Genomic DNA, 16,145 nt, shown 5'->3' on the forward strand with positions numbered 1-16,145 from the left:
GTTTAATGCAACTTTTAAAATTGAGCTAGAAGGATACATACCTGTCAGAAATAGAGTTGAGTGTAATAAATCACTACCAGGGAGAAAGCTGTCAGATGCCCATACTCACCTCAATCACTTCTGCTATTCCAGATAAATAAATTGTCCACAATAAATTGACTGTCTCTGATCTCCACCCCTGCTTCCCAACCCCTACACCTACTGGAAGAGCCACCAATGTTAGTCTTACATCAGGCTTATTCAAAATGCAAGGAGGCAGTAAGTAGCCTGTTCTGTTTCTCCCCTCCTCTCACTCCCCGTCTCCTTTCCTCTGCTTCCCTCCTCTCCCCTCTTCTCTTTGGCAGCCTCTAAGCCCAGAGATTTGGGATCACTGGCTCTGGAGAGATGTGTTTGACATCTAATACCTTACACAGAAAGGAATGCAGACATGACAACTGGCCCAGTCAGGCAAGGGCAATAATAGCACCAAACTCTTAAGATGGTCATTCCTAGACAGGAGAGTGCAGAGGGTAAAATTTCTGATTTCTTACTCAATGCACAAGTGCATTAACATACATATATTTTGTAATTTTTAAAAATATGTAAAAATGTAGGCCATCTAATTGCAATAACTCAGATGAACAGGATATGCATATTTATGATACACATGTCAAATACACTATTACCAATGGCACAAACAAGACAGAAATTTATTCTCACACAAGTTAAAGGCCGATGCTGGTATGGCAGTTGTACTATACAAATTAATCACAGGGTCAGCTTCCTTCTATCTTGTGGTTTGCCCACATATAGGTTCCTAGATGATTCACTACCACCTATACAAGAGTAAAGAGGAAAGAGGGAAGGAAAGATATTTCCCTTTTCTTTAAGGGTATTACTTACAGGAGGCAGAGATTATGTCTGTTTACATGCCATTGCCTAGTACACAAACATACCTTGCTTGAAGGGAGACTGGGAATCTTTAGTCTAGATGACCTTATCGGTACTATAAGAAGAAGGAAAATGGATAATAGGGCGTAAATAACCAGCAGTGTTGACCACATATCTAAACATTAGCTTAATTATATACATGTGTATATATATATATAATTATATATATTTATATTATTTATATATAATTATATTATTTATATATAATATATATAATTATATATTTTATATTATATATAAATATATGTAAACTATATATAAATATATAATATAAATTATATATATATATATATATAATTAGGAGCTTTGCTTTAGCCTAATTATCCTTTTCACAGTGGTCAAAAGATACAAGTAAAAAATATATATATATATATATGCATGTGTGTATTTGTGCATGTATACATATATACATATCTAGAGGAAAAAATTGTATGATTCATAGCTTGAAATTAATTAAAATTATAAATACTCATCTGCTATTATGGTGATATAACATAACTCTGTCAATAAGAATTTGCTTTATGTCATGAGGCATACTAGATTCATTTTGATTGATTTTGAAAATTTATAAGCACTAGAAAATTTCTCTGTGGGTATAAAATAAACTGTGAGGTTTATTCATTAACTATTCACATGAAAAAATCTCTTCATAAATAAGTACCAACCATTGCCACAATTGGGCTTGTAACAAACCATCCCACAACCCTGATCTACAAAATAACAATCATTTATTCTTGCTCACACATCTGTGTGCTGGCTGGAAGTTGGCTGACTTAAACTGAACTTGGCTCCAAGCTATAAGTTAGGTCCAAGTCTGCTCCATATGTCTTTCTTGGATCAGTGGGACTAGTGGGCTACCTGGGACATGTTCTTCACGTGACAATAAAAGAAGCACAAGAGGGCAAACTCAACTGCTGCATTATTTTTTTAGGCCTCACTGTGTCATGTGTGCTTAACAGTTCATTGGCATTGCTAGTCAAATGATCATGACCAAAATTAAGGGCTGATGAAATACATTCTGCCCACCTTAAGGCATGGCAAGGGTGTGGATATATATTACTATTAATAGGAGGCAAAAATTGGGACCACTCAATCAATCTACCATAAGATGTTATTTTGTACCATTCCAAAGTGGATGTAATTTCACTTTGTGTATTAGACTTATTTCTATAAACTAATTCATTTATTAAATCCTTACTTGACTGCTATTATATATGAGGCACAGACTTTTTTCAGAAACAATTGAAGATACATCTCGTGCTTTATAGAAAATCAGTCTGGTGAAATATTATAACAAAATCAACAGAATTATAGCATAATGTGGTAAGTTCAGTGATAAAGATATGGAGAAGATAATACACAAACATGAGGAGAGGCATCTCTTTCAGCCTAGAGAAAAGGGAAGAGTATTGAGAAGATTTCCCGGAAGAGATGTTTTAAAAAGCCCTGTGGAAAACAAGGGAATTAAATTCTATCAGTTATCTTTTGATGTATTAAAACTTCCCAGAAAACTCTCAGAGGAATTTTACTCACGTCTTTGGGTTTGCTGGGGTGGTTCTGCTTACGTATTCTCCATTCTCCGTTTGGAGCCAGTAGCTAGCCAGGGTATATTCTTCTCATGATGATGGCAAAGAGCTAGAGAGACAGCATAAACACATGGTGTTCCACCTTCTAAAATTCCATTGTCGAAAACAAGTCACATGAGTGAGCTCAACATCGAGGGGTAGGGAAGGAAGTGTACTCCTTTTTTGTGTGTGCTGGTAGAAATTGAGAGGTTGCAGGGCAAATGATTACAGGGAGGGGGGAAAGAATTGAAGCAAATAATTCAACCTACCAGACAAGTAAAAAACTCACCCCAAATCCAATTTCCTATAAATACTGACCTAGCTAGCTAGCTATCTTACAATAAATAAAAAAATAAATATATAAAAGACATAAATACATAAAAATAGGTATTTAGTCCATATCATGTGATTTAGTCCATATAATGTGATAGGCACTATATGTTTGGACATTAACAAATATTTATTATTAATATGCACCACACTAATTCTTATAGCATTGGGAATTCTCATTGATTCCATGGTCCATAATGACAACATTGATTTAATATTTAGTTATAATTTTTATATCATTTTTCTATATTTTCACAGAATTAATTTGTAAGATAAATATATAGATACATCAATTAAAACTTTTATTAGGGCTTCCCAGGTGGCGCAGTTGTTGAGAGTCCGCCTGCCTATGCAGGGGAAACGGGTTCGTGCCCCGGTCCGGGAAGATCCCACATGCCGCGGAGCAGCTGGGCCCGTGAGCCATGGCCGCTGGGCCTGCGCGTCCGGAGCCTGTGCGGGAGAGGCCACAACGGAGAGAGGCCCGCATACCGCGAAAAAAAAAAAAATTTATTAAATTCTCAGGACAAATTTTCATAGTGTTTTTTTTTTAATTTTGTTAAACATAGTAACCTAGGACTCAATTTTGTAAATTGTCTTTATTAAAGTGAAGTACAGTGACCATTAACAGCTAGCATGCATTGAGCTCTTACAGGCACTTTATATACATTAATTCATTAAATGCTCACAGAAATTCTTGAGCTTGATATTAAAATTATTTTACAGATGAGGTTCAGAGAAGTGAAGTTCCTCATGATCACAAAACTAATAATAAAAGTTTTTCCTTACCCATTTATGCCTATCTGTAGTTTAATATCTTAAACATAAATCTGCTTTTCTTTAATTATCAAATATTTCTGGCAACAATAATCCAGATTTTTTTCCTACTAAATTATAATGCCCTTAATTATTTTATTCATTTATTCATTAGATGTTAATTGAACAGTTACAATGTGCAAGAAATTACCATAGGAATTGGGGACAAAGACATTAAAAGGATGATATAGTCCATTACCCTCATGAATCTTTTAGTCTAAAAGGTTTAACAAACATGCACTGACTGAATGGCTGACTAATGACTGTGGGCCTGCCCATCTTTCCCCTTCAAATTTTGTTTTCTCCACTATTTGCCTGAAAACCACAAAATGGAGAGTTTTCAAATTGTTCATAAACTAAAGATATGTATCTGAAATAAGAACTAAATAAATCACCTATAAATAAACTAAATCAATCAGTTAGAATTCTTTTGATTGTGACAGGAAATGCAATAAAGTTGGAAGCCGCAAAAAAGGAGGGGATACTGGCTAACATACAGAAAAAACATACAGTGTTAGATCTATCTTCAGGTCAGAAACAAAACTGCACCAGGATCAATTCTCAGGCTTTACTCCCTTTGGAGGCCCTGATCTTATGCCATGCCCCTCCAATTAACAAAAATGCTTCACTATTTCCAAGCCACTCATAATCATAACTAGTGTTGAAGAGAGGATCTGCTCTGGCATTCACAGCAAAAGTCTTGAAGTATACTTTAATTCGACCAGTACTTCTGCTCACCCCTGAAATTAGCTCAGTGACTAGATCAGGATTGCTTCAAGCCAATGAGTTTAGCCCTGAAACAGAGAGGGGTAACTCAACTGAAACCTCATGGCTGAGAAATGCAAGTTCCCCATATGAGTGTTAAGAGACTTTTGCAAATATTTTTTGAGGGGTGGCTAAGCTTTATTTTACATAGAATAGGTTGCCAATTTGCTTCAGTTGAGGTATTATTGAATAATTCTACTGACCACAATCATTCATTTAGCAAATGTTGACTAAATGCCAGACTTCTATTAGTTAGGTATACCATAAAATTACCCAGAAGAGAATAAGATATTGGTTTTGATCTTAAAAAATATATATTTTCTCTGACTTAATAAACTGTAATAAACAATCTAGATAAAACTATCTAGAAGTATCTACTGATAAAAATAAATAAATCTTTTTAAAACTTGATAGGATAGAAGCAGAAGAAATCTTTAAGTTAGCCTTTCCTTTTTTCTATAAGTGGAGAAAAATTACCTGGACTTTTGATTATAAAAATGTAAAGCAAAGGTTTTATTCTGGAATGAAAAGTTTAAAAAGAGGTGCTGTATTAATGTTTATTGTTTCCTTCATGAAAATGGATCTTTGGTAAACTTGGATTAAGACAATGTTTCTCTGAAAACTATTTGGGGAAGATGTGATATCCATGTGTCTGTCTATCCTTATTCAAACAGTTACTCATAAGGGATAGATAAAACCAAGACACTAGATAAAGGCAAGAAGGAAAAAATTGACCTCAAGCACATGGGGCAGGACCAAGAGTTCTGCAGTCCAACCTGGATAGTTCACCTGTAACTTTCTCACATGTTATTATTCCACACTGGGAAACTTAACAATGTAGAATGATCATTGTCAGACAATGTTTTAGTTTGAGAGTGAGGCGTTAGGTTCATGGGTGTTCATTTTATTATTATTAGGCTGTAAAACATTTATGTCACATATATTCTTTCATAACCATCTAATACTGTATTTTAAGATACAATAAAGGCAAATAATAAAGAAATTGGTAAAATCAATGCATTGGGATCCTATAAAACATGATTTGAAGAACAATGTATCATCACACAAAAATAAGTCTGCAATACATTACTAAAAATTACAAACTCATATGAATCATAATATTCAATTTTTACAAATACATGTGTATAATATAGGTAGATAAAGGAGTAGAGGGAATTATACAAAAAATGCTAATATAAATTATTAATAGTTGATGGGGTTACACTTTTTCTTTCTTTCATTTGCAAATCAGTATAGAATTTCAACAATAAATATATACTACCTTTGGAAAATAGTAATATATTAATCTGAACTAAGTTATAGTTGTTTCTAAAAATGTAAGTTCTTAGATTGACTAAATCTAAGATATTTATAAGACAATAATATATTTGGAAAATTTACTTGGAGGATGCCTTCTCACTAAAATAGGTCAACTCATAAATCCTCTCTTAAGTTGAATGTAAAACAGTTTTATGAGTCTGGTTTGCAAGAGAAGTTGGGAATGGGGTAGAGGGAATAGAGAGGTGGTCTAAGTCAATGCAAGACTTGGAATTTATACTGTTAAGTCTTCCCAAGGTATAGGAAATCACCATCACTGAATGTTTTTTTCCACTTTGAACCATTTAACCTGAGAAAGACTATCAGTATATCTGAACCTCTACCAACATTGCTAATTGTTGCTAACGAAGATCTGGGTTAACTTGGAAAAAAATGTTAACAATTAAATAATTTATATTCTTTTCATTTTAAGTCATTCTAGTCAAGTAGAGAATTAAGCAATAATTACCTTTCTTACTAAGTAGAGAGAAGGAAGGAAAAAATCTTTCCTTTAGCAGTTGAAAGAAAATTAACAAATTTTCTGTCTTTTGGCCAATAATATGTCACATAAAGGCACAAAGGGAAAAGATTATAAAGAAATAAATTATTATTTATAATTATTATTTATAAGTTTTTACAAAAGTCAACTTTTTTCAGTAGTTAATTTTTTCAAAAAATAAACAAGAAAATAATTATACTGTCTAAATATTACTATAATGAAAACTTTTTCTACTGTCTCAAAGTACTATTATTCATTTTTACATGTCCACATTTTTCATTTATTTTGGTAAATTTAATTTACCAAAGAATATGCATACATTTAATCAATTTAATTAATTGATATTTATAAAATTAATTTCCAGAATTCCCCGCAAAATTGATCGTTCAGAAGTTGACTATCTAATTTGTAGGCTTTCAATACTTTCTTTTCTACCAGGTCCTTATTGATAATTTTGCTAAACAAAGGTAAAGTTAGACAAAGCATAATAGCATTGAACCTAACTTGTTCTTTCCCCAAGATGGTACACTAACTGGAGAGATCAAAAATGGTATTGGGAAAACTAGACAGCTACATGCAAAAGAATCAAACTGGACTACTTTCTTGCACCATGTATAAAAAGAAACTCAAAATAGATTAAAGACTTAAATGTAAGACCAGAAATCATAAAACTCTTAGAAGAAAACATAGACGGTATGTTCTTTGACATGTTTTAGCAATATTTTTTGGATATGTCTTCTCAGGCAAGGGCAACACAAGCAAAAATAAACAATGGAACTACATTAAACTAAAAATCTTTTGCACAGCGAAGGAAACTATCAACAAAATGAAAAGGTAACCTACTGAATGGGAGAAGATATTTGCAAACAATATATCTGATAAGAGGTTAATATACAAGACATAAAAAAAAACTTAACATCAAAAAAAAGAAACAACCCAATTAAAAAATGGGCAGAGGACCTGAGAAGACATGTAGATGACCAAAAGACATATGAAAAAATGTTCAACATCACTAATCATCAGGGAAATGCAAATCAAAGCCACAATGAGATATCACCTCGCACGTGTCAAAATGGTTATTACCAATAACAAGTGTTGGCCAGAATGTGGAGAAAATGGAATCCTTGAAATTGATGGTGGGAATGCAAATTGGTGCAGTCACTATGGAAAACAGTATGAAGTTTCCTCAGAAAATTAAAAATAGAACTATTATACGATCCAGCAATTCTACTTCTGGGTATTTACCCAAAGAAAAAGAAAACACTAATGCAAAAAGATATATGCAAGCCTACGTTTACTGCATAATTATTCACAATAGCCAATATATGGCAGCAACCTAAGTCCCATCAACAGATGAAGGAATAAAGAAGCTGTGATACACACACACACACACACACACACACACACAATGGAATATTACTGAGTCATAAAAGAATGAAATCTTGCCATTTGCAACACACGGATATACCTAGAGGGCATTATGCTAAGTGAAATAAGCCAGACAGAGAAAGACAAACACTGTATAATTTTACTTATTGTGGATTCTAAAAAGCAAAACAAATGAACAAACATGACAAAACAGAAACAGAGTCATAGATACAGAGAACAAATAGGTGGGTGCCAGAGGGGAGAGGGGTGGTGAGATGAATGAAATAGGTGAGGAAAATTAAGAGGCATAAAGTTCCAGTTACAAAATAAATGAGTCACAGGGATAAAAAGTAACATTGTGGGGAATATAGTCATAATAATATAACATCTTTGTATGGTGACAGATGGCAACTAGACTTATTGTGGTGATCATTTCGTAATGTATAGAAATATCGAATCACTGTGCTGTGCACCAGGAACTAACATGGTGTCGGATGTCAATTATACTTCAACAAAAGAACAAACTCATAGAAAAATGATCAGATTTTTGGTTACCAACAGCCGGGGGTTGAGGAAGGGGGAATTGAATGAAGGTGGTCAAAAGATACAAACTTCCAGTTATAAGATAAATAAGTGTACTAGGGATGTAACGTTCAACATGATGAATATAATTAACACTGATGTATGTTATATATGAAAGTTGCTAAGAGAGTAAATTCTAACAGTTTTTATCACAAGAAAAAAAGTTCTTTTTTCTTTCTCTTTTATTTTGTACCTATATGAGATGACGGATGGTCACTAAACTTATTGTGGTAATGATTTCATGAAGTATGTAATTCAATTCATTATGTTGTATACCTTAAACTTATACAGAACTGTATGTCAATTATATCTTAATAAAACTCAGAGAAAAAAATAATAAATTTATATACTTAAAAAAGACATGTGCTTCCCATGAATGTTGAGTGACCAATAATCAGAAAAAAAATAAATAAATGAAAGACTTGTTCAAGAATGAGGACTAGAGGATATAAGATATAGAGAAACTTATGTCCCAGCCAAAATCATAAGATTTTGAAAACAGCAGGTAAAGGGTTTGAGGTTGAAAAAATTAGGGAACTCTTGTTAATAATGAATAGTATAAGAAACCTTTTTAAACATTGTTTTTAACAGAAATTATGAATATAATAAGAGGTCAGTGGAATGACAGAAACGCTAAAATGCATTATTATGCAAAAGATGAGCTTGTCAGAAGGGTAGAAATGAAGCAGAATAAAAACAGGCAATTTTTATTTTATGCTTAAACTTTCATCTTCCTATATCATCTCACCAACCTAAGAAACACATATGTGACATTTCCCCCTACCTTGCACCCTCATTCTTCAGTTTGATGGTTTAACGCAAACACTTGCCTTGCCTAGGACAAGCTTGCCATCTAGTGACAATGACTTGTAACTACAGAATATGGGAACGCACTTAGTGCACACAAACATGCATGCATTGCCTCAAAACTTCAACCATTCTTTTTTTTTCCCCCAATAAACATTTATACAGTTCCTATTATGAGCTGGGATGTGGAGATACAATGATTGGAAAAAAATTAATGTGCTTCCTAAAACTGTAGCGGGAAAGATAGAAATTATTCAAATAATCACCAATTAAATATAAAAATAACAAATATAACCACTTCTATAGCACCGACTCTGTGCAGAATAATTCATTTAATACTTATAACAATGCTATGATAAAGACATTATCTTCATTTTACATATCAGAAAACTGAAGAAGAGAGGTTAAGTAACTTCCCCTAGGTGTGAGAGTAGAGCAGGATTATAAAACTCAAGACTGTTTCACTCCCAAATCTGTGCTTTTAATTGCCTCTGAATGTAAAACTGAAACTGTGATATATGCAAGCAAGATAATATTAGGACTGGACAACATTCAATCATTCAACAAATATCTACCAAACTCCTACAATGTACCAGATAGTATGTTTGGCCTGTAGATAAAGAAGCAAATAAAACAAAGACGAGATAGACACTCTAATGTCATGGAGCTTATATTATAAACACATACAGGCGTGAACACACAAACACACATAAGAATTAATATATAATTTCTAGGCTGTTATATGCCAAGAAATTAGTAAGGCAAGTAAGTGATTAGTGATAGGTAGGTGAAGAGGCATGCTATTTCCAGAGCAGTGGCAAAGTCCTCTCTGAGGAAATCTGTAGTGAGTCCACTACAGATTTCCTTAGAGAAGGGTATAAGCTTAGAAGTGAGATTAGTATTTTAATTGGACTGAATGATGATAAATAATGGTTTGTTTTTAAAATCAAAATGAGTAGGAAAGTTAAGGAACAGGTCAGGGAAGGGAGATCCAATAAAACATGTTTGAAGCTGTAAAATATACATATACTTGTTGCTGTGATTTATATTTTGAAGAAATTGAAGGTAAAATTTATTTAGAACTGTGTTATGTCACTGAACTGGGATTACGGTAGATTTACATGTTATGAGCAGATGTCAGTACCCACATATTCATAATACAAAGATAGATGATTATATCAGCCAAAGGTTTTGCAAAAATAGATCATGGTTTTTCTGTTTTTTTGGTTTTTGGTTTTTTTTTGCGGTACGCGGGCCTCTCACTGTTGTGGCCTCTCCCGTTGTGGAGCACAGGCTCGGGACGCGCAGGCTCAGCGGCCATGGCTCACGGGCCCAGCCGCTCCGCGGCATGTGGGATCTTCCCGGACCGGGGCACGAACCCGTGTCCCCTGCATTGGCAGGCGGACTCTCAACCACTGCGCCACCAGGGAAGCCCTCATGAATATATTTTTAAGTGACAGTTTTATTCCACATTACTTCCAGAGACTTGAACTCATTTATCCTAAAAGAGAAATATTAAATCCATAAAGGGACTGGTAGAATTATGTATGCATAAGGTTCATGTGCAGAAAGCTAGCTTACTTACCACCGAGTCAACTCAGCTGTAGAGTGACAGGTATAAGTTGTTAGGTCTCAAAGGAAAGCTTGATTTGGGTCTTAGGGAAAAAAATCAAATTAATTAAAAATCAAAAAAAAAAAAGAAAAAAATATATTTGGTAGCTCCATGAGATTTCAGTAAGTTAAACCAATGAGCCAGCTGTTTACATACAAATGTTTTTATTTCTATAAGGTAATTCTGCTGTGGACTAAATTATGCTCCCTCAAATTTCATATGTTAAAGATCTAACACCCAACGTGGTGGTATTTGTAGATGGGGCCTTTGGGAGGTAATTAGGTTTAGATGAGATCATGTGGGTGGGGCCCTCATGATGGAATTAATGCCCTTATAACAGTTACTCCAGCACATTCTCTCTCTCTCTCTCTCTCTCTCTCTCTCTCTCTCTCCTCTACCATGTGAGGACACAGCAGCAAGGCGAGCCAGGAAGAGAGCTATCACAAGAACCTGACAATGCTGACACTCTGATCTTGGACTTTGAGCCTCTAGAACTATGAGAAAATAAATTTCTATTGTGTAACCCACTCAGTTTATGGTATTTGTTATGGCAGCACCAGCTGTCTCACACAGATTCTGAAAATTGAATTGCTGGGTTAAAAGGCAGGTTTACATGTTATTTAAACAAATATATATATATATATATATATATATTTTTTTTTTACCGTACGCGGACCTCTCACTGTTGTGGCCTCTCCCTTTGCGGAGCACAGGCTCCCGACACGCAGGCTCAGCGGCCATGGCTCACGGACCAAGCCGCTCTGCGGCATGTGGGATTTTCCCGGACCGGGGCACGAACCCGTGTCCCCTGCATCGGCAGGTGGACTCTCAACCACTGCGTCACCAGGGAAGCCCTAAACAAATATTAAGGATTATTTTTCTGAAAGCTGATGACAAAAATTTGCCCTCATATGCACACCAACATAAGATTTCATGGCTATGTAAATTGTTTATTTTACACAGGGAGTAAATCTACAAATGACTATCCGTGAGATCCACACATAATCATCACTCAGTAAGTAACACAGAATAATACTGACATTTTGTCTTTGACCAGTATGATAATTTTTCAGTGAACTCTTTAGCCTGGTTTCTTAAAGTCATCATGCAAATCAATGAGTATGCAATCGCTAGTTGCCAGGAGGATATATTTTAGTTTTTTGTGAGTAATATTAATTTACATGTTTTAACATTCAGTGACTACTAATACTTCTCAGGCACTATGTTAATCCTTGGAGGATACAGAGATGAATACAGCAATTCTTATCTTCAAGGAGCTTACCAGTAATAAGGAAACTATATACGCACTCAAATTTATATATGATGATTTCTAGTATAAAAATAAATGTAACGAAGACATAAATTCTGCCTTGAGAAAAGGAAAAGTCTTTGATAGTGGTTGTATTAAACTACAAAGTTTTGGGGTGATTACACAGCAATAGACAACAAAAATAATGAAAAATCTAGTTTCCTGTGTTTCAGCCGCTGCAACACAGAGAACAGAACAGAAGAGGCAGAGATGGTGTTGACTGACAACGAACAATTTAGTTAAAAGGTAACATTTGAGCACCTGAAGAAAGGGAGCCAGAATGCAGATATCTGTGGGAAAAGCATGTTTTCAAAGTTTTAGCAAGTACTACAAAGATCTGAGTCATGTGTCTGAAGAGTTCAAGAACAGCTAGATTAGTATGTCTATAGAGAAGTGTGAAGGAGGGGGAAAGAATAAATGAAGCCAAAAAAGTAATACATTGGCGGAGCCAGATCATATAAGCTCTTAGAAATCAAAGGAAGAATTTTAGCTTTTAGTCTAAGTGAGAGGAAAAGCCACTGGAGAGTTCTGAGGGCATAATAGAATCACTCTGGCTGTGATAATAAAAACATATTGAAGAATATATTATATATAGTATTACACATGTATAATAAACTAAAAATTTATAAATAAAAATAAATAACATTTTAATTTATGTATATAATTTTTATACATGAATCAATTTAAATAAAAGTATATTTAATATTTATTATATTTATATTTTATAAAAACAAAATATAAAATATTATATACTTATACATTAAAATATCATGTATTTATTTATACATGTATATATTTATTTATATACTTTTAAAGTATAAATATATATATATAAATAAAAGGGTATTTATCATGAGGAATTGGCTCATGTGATTATGGAGCCTGAAAAGTCCCATGATCTGCCATCTGCAAGCTGGAGATCCAGGAAAGCTGGTTGTGTAATTCAGCCTCAGTTTGAAAGCCTGAGAACCAAGGGGAATTCATGGTGTAGAACCCAGTCTGATTGTGGAAGATGAGATGAGATGTCTCAGCCTAATCAGTGAGGCAGGAAAAGAAGGGTGATTCTTCCTTTCTCTACCTTTTGTAGTATTCTGGCCCTCAATGGATATATGATGCCCACCCACATAGGAAAGGGCAATTTACTTTACTGAGTTCAACAGTTCAAATGCTAATCTCATCCAGAAACACTCTCAGAGACACACTCAGAAATAATGTTTAATCTGGGTACCTTGTGGCCAGTCAAATTGACACATAAAATGAACCATCAGAGTGTATTTTTACTGGTGAAAGAATGGGCCTTGCTATGGTAAAAAAATAAAATTGAAAAAATAAAAAGAATTAACCCTAAACTATCAGTGTATTCACATAATAAAAGCTAATAAAAGTTATTTCTTACTTATGCAAGGTTTGGAGGGGGTCAAGCACTTTTGTAGGGAAGTTGTCATTGATGTGGTGACCAGGTATTCTATGCAGTGTTTACCTCACAGCTCTTTGACCTCAATATGTGGCCTCCAGGATCACTGCTTTCACACCCCCTCTTCTGTACTATAGTCTGGAATTGACACATGTTGCCTTCGTAACAGCCCACTGACCGGAATGAATCGCACGGTTGCACCTCACATGGGAGTTGGAAAAAGTAGAGGAATATATGGAATAATTGCTGAACCTTACTGAGTCAGCCCAGGTGGCAGTGCCTCTTAAAAATCAAGGGGTAACAGGAAACAAGGTGGCACCTAGGGATGCTGTGAAAAAAATTACTGAGACAATAAGGGCACCAGGAGCTGAGAAAGTTTGGGAACCTCTGGGCTATACCAAGAAAAGGAAATGAGAAAAATGCAACTCAAAGCAGACCACACCCACTTCCACTTAAACATGGCAGAGATGAAAGCAATTACATCTTCTTCCTATCCCTCAGGTCAAGCCTTATATGAGGGGAGGGTAAAAAGCATGACCTTATTAGAGTTTGAAGTTGACATTTCAAATCGACTTGGACTGTTAGTAACTGAAAATGACCAAGACATTTTGAAATCTGCCTGAGCTATTGTCAAGGGAAGGATAAGGCAGATTTAATTGAGTACAACTAAAAGTAATTAAGATAAAATAAAATTCTCTCATGTTCCTATTTCACTGAGCTGTGATATCTCAATTATAGTAAAGACCACTAAACTTACCTTGATGACCCATGTAGCAATTCTTGACCATAGGTGGCAGTGGTAATATTAAAGTTAATCCATTCATGTATTCATTCATTGAACAAATATTTATATATGTCTACTATATGCTAATCATACATAATAATAACTATAAGAGATGCAGGGAAAAGCCTGTAAAGGAGTGTTTAAAGTAGCATGCCCTCTCCAATCAGTTTATCCCTCTACCCTGGGTCTATTTTTGTCTTTTTTTCCCCTCAAAGCACTTATTTACTCTCCAAAAGGAACTCATTTACTTACTTATCTACATGTTTTAGTCTGTCTTTATTACTACAGTGTAAGTGCCAAGAGAAAAAGTATTACCTTGTTCTTCCTCCTCTCAATTTCTCAACACTGGCATGCCCCATGGATCAATACTGGTCCCCTTTCTCTCTACCTACACTCTTGTACCTTGGATATAAATATTATATGTGTTGATGTTACATATGTATCTAGTGTTGATGTTTCTCCAAAATGCCATAATTACACATCCAACTGCTTACTTGAAACATTGGATACTGAATAGATACTTTAAATTTAATGTGTTCCTTCCTCCCCTACAGTCTCTAATCTAGCTACACTTTAGTTAACTCTTCTCATGCTCAGTAAATAGCATCATCATCCACCTAGATGGTGGACAGTTGGGGTTCAAGCCAAAACCTCAAAATTTATCCTTAATTACTCTTCTTCATCTGCAAGTCTATCAATTCTACTTCCAAAATACATCTCAATTCCACTTCCAAAATACATCTCAATTCCACTTCCAAAATACATCTCAATTCCTGTTCCTTTTCTCCATGTCTACTGTTACCTAACTATTTCTAGCAGTGTCTTGCCTGGGCTACTGCAATAGCCCAACTGGTCTTCCTGCTTCTACTCCATTTTCCACACTGCAACCAGAGAAATTTTCATACCTAAAATTTAATCATTACATACATATACACATACACACAGACCTCTACTAAAAATTCTGTCAGTTTCCAATTGCTCTTTGGTTTAATCAAGACTTCAAAGTAACCCACAGAGCCCTCATGGTCTAGCTCTATATACATGACATTTTGTGGAGGGGTTCTCCATAGTTTTTCAAGTTTTTATTAATGTCTGTCCCTCTCTTGTTCCCCAACCCGTCTTCCATGGGAGCCAAACTTTGATATGTTGTTTACTGCGATACAGTTACCATCTAATCAAGTAGCAAATAAAAAGAGCAGTTAAGAGGCACCTTGGGCCTCCAGACTGTAGTAGCTGCACCTAAAATAATACCTCTATCCAGAATCCTCAATGCCCTCTTTGTATGGAATAAGGAAGACTTCTCTGCCTCGCTCCATTCAGAAACGGGTTAGAATAGTGTAAAGGCCAGTCACACTAGCAGGGTCAAATCCCAGTTCGGTCATTTAATAGCTGTGTGACTTACACCTCCCTGTATTGTACATCAGAGTGCTCAACTGTAAAATGGGGAGGAGTACCTACACCTTAGAGTTGTTGATGGGGTTTATACTAGGGCATCTCTTCCTAGAGGCCGCTAATTCCGTGAGAAGGAACCACGGCCAGACCGTATCAGGCTGCTGCTACGTGTCCGATGATTCAAGAAAACAAGTGTCTGTCTCAACTTTTTGTTCCTTAAAACTGAGTTCGCCTGCCTACGTGAAGGCTACTGAGCCAAAGAAAGAATGTGCAATCCTTAGGCATTATCATCCCGAATGTAGACACAGAACCGGTATTCCCACACCAAATCCCAGCCAGCCAATCAGACGCACTTTGCAATCTCCCAGGATTAGAAACCCGGCTATCGCAACTCCAAACCTCCCTGGCGCCACGCCCAGACCCGCTCCCAGCTAGCACATGCGCAGCAGTGACTCCATCCGGCCTTGGGGTTACTTCCTCTTTCGTGAACGCGGCTTAAGTCTCTCACGCGTTGACAGTTTTTTAAAATCCTTACACCTATCTCGAGGGAATTTTTGTTTTTAATGCCGTCATCAACTACCTGAAATTTGAATCGTTTTGCTTTCCCATCACCGTGGAACCTTGCCCTTCACTCTGAGGTACGTGTCTCCGAAGAGTT

The 16,145-nt window shown here is 35.4% G+C and overlaps 1 protein-coding gene and 1 long non-coding RNA gene across 2 annotated transcripts in view; one reads left to right on the forward strand and one right to left on the reverse strand.

Moving 5' to 3' along the window:
• Positions 1–817: 817 nt before the first annotated feature.
• On the reverse strand, positions 818–16,143 carry LOC132434811 (uncharacterized). The gene is made up of 3 exons (XR_009521421.1): positions 16,068–16,143; positions 2,464–2,565; positions 818–985 (listed from the first exon to the last, which is right to left on the reverse strand). It is a non-coding gene; the product is annotated as an uncharacterized lncRNA (long non-coding RNA).
• RNPC3 (RNA binding region (RNP1, RRM) containing 3) overlaps positions 15,899–16,145 on the forward strand; it is a 34,888-nt gene continuing 34,641 nt past the window's right edge. Inside the window, exon 1 of the mRNA XM_060026372.1 lies at positions 15,899–16,125. The gene's annotated coding sequence lies outside the window, so the exon portion shown is untranslated. The remainder of the gene's footprint in view (positions 16,126–16,145) is intronic.

Source organism: Delphinus delphis, chromosome 1 (genome assembly GCF_949987515.2).
Source record: "Delphinus delphis chromosome 1, mDelDel1.2, whole genome shotgun sequence".
NCBI classification, from domain to species: Eukaryota; Metazoa; Chordata; class Mammalia; order Artiodactyla; family Delphinidae; genus Delphinus; species Delphinus delphis.